At 32.3% G+C, this 5,569-nt stretch overlaps 1 long non-coding RNA gene across 5 annotated transcripts; it reads left to right on the top strand.

Annotated features, from left to right (window-relative positions):
• LOC107606340 lies at positions 2,644-5,569 on the top strand. 5 transcript variants are annotated; one of them, XR_002350614.1, is made up of 8 exons: positions 2,644-2,927; positions 3,018-3,201; positions 3,625-3,740; positions 3,911-3,990; positions 4,080-4,211; positions 4,567-4,675; positions 5,148-5,221; positions 5,323-5,569. It is a non-coding gene; the product is annotated as an uncharacterized LOC107606340 (long non-coding RNA). The 5 variants fall into 5 exon arrangements; XR_002350615.1 differs by having other exon boundaries at positions 4,080-4,215; positions 4,571-4,675; XR_002350612.1 differs by having other exon boundaries at positions 4,080-4,215.

Below are 5,569 nucleotides of genomic sequence, written 5' to 3'. Positions count from 1 at the left end.
TTATATCCAATACCGATAGTATCTGCTTTAATTTGGTACTCTTGTGTTTTATTATCCATGCCATGTGAGCAATGTTAGCAGAACCGGACCGGACCGGCCGGTTCGACCGAAAAACCGGTAAATCGGATTCTATACCGGTCCGGTCCGATAATTGGACCGTATAAAATTAAGAACCGGTGCGAACCGGTCAAACCCGCAAAGAATCGGTAAAAACCGGTCAAATTCGGTAGCAACCGGTCCGACCGAACCGGAACAGTTTAAAATTTCCTCAAAATGAAGCAATTGAGGTTCGAACCCCATCCTTCCAGGAAATAAAAGGTACCTATGTCCACCAGGCTACCGTGTCTTTTACTAATATGGATACAAATTAAAATATATATTAATACCTTTCGGTAAATAATTTACTTTTATTTAATTTATTTTAATTTTAATTATAAGCTCACTCATTTTTAAATTAATTATATTTTTATTTAACAGTAATTATAAACTCACTTATTTTTTTTTTCATAATTATATAATATCTATTAATATTATTTTTTAATAAATACTTATAGTATATAATAGTATAATAGATATAAACTAATTAATAAATTATTAAAATTCGAAAATAATACTTATTTTAATATAAAAACAAAATAAAAATATTTATGATAGAGTAAAATTAACAAAATACTTATTGTTTCTGTTCCATATTGTTTAGAATAGCTAGATATTTTTAAAATATTAGTAAAAATATGTATTTTAAATTTTTAATTCTAATTTTTGTACTATATTTTGTTTTTTATTTACATAGGACCGGATTAACCGGTTCAACCAGTGACCCACCAGTTGAACCAGTAACTCAGTGACCCAATAACCTGACCGGTTCGATCACCGGTTCGGTTCTGACAACTATGCATGTGAGTTTAGATTTGTGTGGATCAATCAAACGTTGATTTCAATTTTCAGAGGTGATTACCGATTAAACATCCAAATAGTCCGCAGAGAATTTCGGCTTGCACATTTTGTTTTCTAATAAGTTTTTATTATTTAAAATTATTTTTATAGATAAATAGATATTATATTTTGTTTTTATTTTATATTTTTAATATTTAAAACGATGTTTATAAATATAAATATATATTAATATATAAAGTTATATTAAATGTTTTAACAAGGATAAGTAGATTTTAAATATTATTTAAAGCATAAATATATAATTTTTCTTATCTAGCTATCAAATCCTTTTCTAAATTACTCTAACAAACCAGGTCACAATAACATGAACGTGCATCTTGTGAACCAGCTTCATACCTTGAGATTTCATCCACTTTTACTTAAGCTTCACATTTCTCTACATAATTAACTTGCACATTTCACTACAATAAATAGTGTAATTATCGACGACAAAAATTGACGGCCAGAATTTTTGTCAACTTTTTTTGACAGTTTGTTGTCAATAAAATGAAAAAAAAAATAATTAAAAATAAAATATTAAAATCGACGACCTTGTCGTCTATTATTTTGATAACTTTTTAAGGCTCTTCCTCTTATCGTCACATTGCAGACGGCGGGGTAGATTGAAATTTTTTTTCTTTAAAATTGACACACAGGTCGTCTATTTTAATAATTATAATATAGATAGCTTTTGTCGTCAATAATTTTAAATGATCGAGATCTCTTTTCAAATTAAATGAATGGTATAGATTTATTAAATAAAATAGATGGCTGCGCGGTTGATTTTTATTTTAATTAAAATCGACGAATTTGCCGTCGATTTTTATCAACAAAAAATTACCCCACCATTTACTTCCCGCGTTTCTCGTTTTACTTTTTTACTTTAAAATCGACACACAAGTCGTCTATTTTAATAATTATAATATAGACAACTTTGGTCGTCGATAATTTTAAACGATCGAGATCTCTTTTCGAAATTAAATGACGGGTATAGATTTAATAAATAAAATAGACGGCAACGTTGTTGATTTTTATTTTAATTAAAATCGACGCAGTTACCGTCGATTTTTATCAACAAAAAATTACCCCTCCCTTACTTCCCGCGTTCCTCGCTTCACTTTTTTTTCCTTTAAAATCGACACACAAGTCGTCTATTTTAATAATTATAATATAGACATCTTTTGTCGTTGATAATTTTAAACGATCGATATCTCTTTTCAAAATTAAATGAAGGATATAGATTTATTAAAGAGAAAGTATAGGGAGCCAATGACCTAAGCGTACAATGTGTACAATGGAGGTTTAGGAAGTATTAGAGATATGACCATTAGTGTTATATTATCCTGTCAAGTTATGCTTTTGGGATGAGTGGTTTCATGATATGATATTAGAGTTCTAGATCCGAAAAGTCAAGAGTTCAATTCTTGGTGAACCCCAAAATCAACTTAAACTTTTGGGATGAGTAGTTTTATGACATGAGATGTTTATTATCCCTAGTATTCGGATGGTTATTCTGGATAGTACGAGTGATGTTCATTTTATTCATGGATCAAAGATTTAGCCCATTGTATACACTTAGGTCATTGGCTCCCTAGCACTACTCTTTATTAAATAAAATAGACAGTTACAGTGTTAATTTTTTATTTTAATTAAATCGACGAAGTTATTGTCGATATTTATAAACAAAAAATTACCCAAAATAAACTTTTCGCGTCTCTCATTTCGCTCAATTCCCGCTTACATTTTACCAGAAAAAATTAACTAACCCCAATTTGGCCTTCTCCATTTCACCAACCTTCCCTCTCCGCTGCCACTGTGCCGTCGTGGCTCCACTACCTCCGCGTCGCCATTGCTCTGCTACTCCTGTGTCTGTCGTCGCTTCGACACACTCGCGCCGCTGTCGCTCCGTAATAAACGGCAAGGCGGTGCCGCTAACTGTTAGATATGAGATCGCGGAGGAAGTATGCTTCCTCTCTCAAAAGTACGGCAAGGTACTCAATTCCGATCCCAATCCCAATCTAACCTACTCAAAATTGGGAATTAGAAATTTAGAATAATGTAATGTGATGGTGTTGTTGCAGGTTCTGAGGTTGGCGGTGGTGATAGTAGGGAACAAGAAGGACTCATAGAGTTATGTGGGAATGAAGAGAAAGACATGTGCTGAATTAGGGATTAAGTCCTTCGACATTGACCTTCCCGAACAAGTTTCCGAATCCAATTTGATTAAGCAAGTTCACCAGCTCAATGTTAACCCTGATGTTCATGGTATTAGATTTATGTTACTTGTTACCATTCCAAGCTTTTATTTTTAGCTCATGTTTGAGGCAAAAAATGTATGCAATCAGGTATATTGGTTTAACTTCCATTTCCAAAGCATATCAATGAAGAGAAAGTTCTCAGTGAAATCAGCCTTGATGAAATTCTGTATCGTCAATTCCTTGTTCTTTTGCTTTTCCTCTTGTTGTTACTGCTAATATTTTTTTTCCAACTGTAATTTGATTACTGTTTATAGAATTGAAATTATGATTTATGCATTATGGAGATGCTCTAGTTTATGAAAATTTACTTAATTTTGGTTGATGCTCATTATTGAAATTTGGTGACATGAATGGTGACCCTATGATTAAGTCTTAAAATATGAAGCTTGTAATGACATTTTTGGTTTCTTACTACTTTGTTCATCGTCAGGGCCTAGAGAGAAGCTCGATTGGAGTCTCAGATTTAAGATTATTTTGGGAACTGCCGAGTGACTTTGCTATCTTCATGAGGGATGTCAAAGAAGGATCATTCACAAGGATATCAAGGTTTCTAATATTCTTCTCTTTGAGACTTTTGAGCCTCAGGTCGAACATCAAAAATCATCACTATGTATTTGTGTATAAATATATGTGTGTCTTTAACTTCAGAATTTCTTATGCTTCTAGATCACATTAGTTATATAATCTTAATTTTCTTCCTCTGATTCAATCTTCAGACATCTGATTTTGGCCTAGCAAAGTGGTTACCTGACCAATGGACTCACCATACTGTTTCCAAAGTAGAAGGCACATTCAGGTCTATACATTTATAACAAGTTTCTTAGTATATTCTTTGTAGATAGTAGTGTTCTTAACCCTTTGATTCTGATTTGTTGTCACTAACAGGTACCTTTCCCCTAAATTCTTCATGCATGGAATAGTAGATGAGAAAACTGATGTATATGCTTATGGTGTGTTATTATTGGAGCTAATCACTGGAAGACAAGCTTTGGATATCTCACAAAAATTTTTTATCATGTGGGTATGTAATTGTCCAAATAAGTGATTATAACATTGAAAACTAGCATAGTCTTGTGCTAAGTGAAAACTCGTGCAGTTAAATGATTTGACTAAATTGTGCAGTTATTTTTAGGCAATGATAAATGATATATTCGCTCACCGCAAGCCTGCAAGGGTTTTTGGAAGTGTTTTCTATTGCATGTTACTGGCAAGTTTAAATATGTTCATTGTTTTAATTAATCGGTTGTTGGCTGATTGATTTGGTAGGCATTGATGTTCTGGTTGAATTGAAAAAGTTGTTTGAGTTGTTATGCATATCTTGTGTTTGTTCAAATTACTGAGTGAGTTGGCTTGTTGTTTCTTTACATTTTAGGCAGGTTATGCTACCTTGGCCATAGGAACTGAGTGGATTTTTCGCCCCAAGCAAGAAGTGATCTCTCCGGTGCTTTGTAGTTGCGATGTTCTTCTTTTGTTGTTAACAGGTTTTTTTCTTGCATTACTCTTGTTTCATTCTCGAAATGAAGTTTTTCTGTTGGGAAAAAATGTAGCAAAATTTCAAAATTCTTTTACATAAGAATAAATTTTTAAAAAAGTAGCATTATATGACAACTAGGGTAGAGGAGTGGGCAGTGGCCCTTTCTCTTTGAATAACTTTACCACCTCCGTACCAATTAACGGTAGATGTTTAATTGAAAGAAAAAATAAATAAATCTTAAATTAAAATGATGGTTAATTGAACCTTAAACAGACCATGTCACAGTTAATCCTAGTTCTCTAGCTGGGTTCTTTGTTCTTGTTTGATATGCAACTACTAAATGTGTTTTGACTAATTACAACATATAATACAGTAGTTTTTTATAATTTGAGCGAAGCCATTAAGTGGAATACAGTGAAGTTTCACACTAAGGCCTTAATGGATTGAATAATATATAGCGAGATTCCGGAACTATGCAGGGCATGAAGTATATAAGAGGACATGTATTGCAGCACCAACACATATAAAATGAGGGGAAGAAAGTATATAAGAGGTCCCATTTATGTCCACCAATATAATTTCTATATGTTGTTCCATTTCTCCATTCTACTCTTCATGTTAATTAATTACTTCTTCTTTCTTTCTCCATTGCAGGCACCTCCTCAAGTCTAATGCTGATTCTTCTTCGCTCCACTCTTTACATATCCTCTTAGCTTAATTCCTAGCTAGTATAGGACTAGATTTTTTACATGCTTTCCTGTCAAATATTTATTTTCTTAGTTGTTCAATTATTATTCAATACATACACTACTTTAGATAATGGTACGACACTAAAGTTTCATTGAACAAATTTTAATTTAATGTCCGTTTATTATATAATATTGAACAAGTTTTTTTATGC

Source organism: Arachis ipaensis, chromosome B07, assembly GCF_000816755.2.
Source record: "Arachis ipaensis cultivar K30076 chromosome B07, Araip1.1, whole genome shotgun sequence".
NCBI classification, from domain to species: domain Eukaryota; kingdom Viridiplantae; phylum Streptophyta; class Magnoliopsida; order Fabales; family Fabaceae; genus Arachis; species Arachis ipaensis.
The sequence above is the reverse complement of the archived record's forward strand: the minus strand, read 5'-3'. Positions and strand labels throughout refer to the sequence as shown.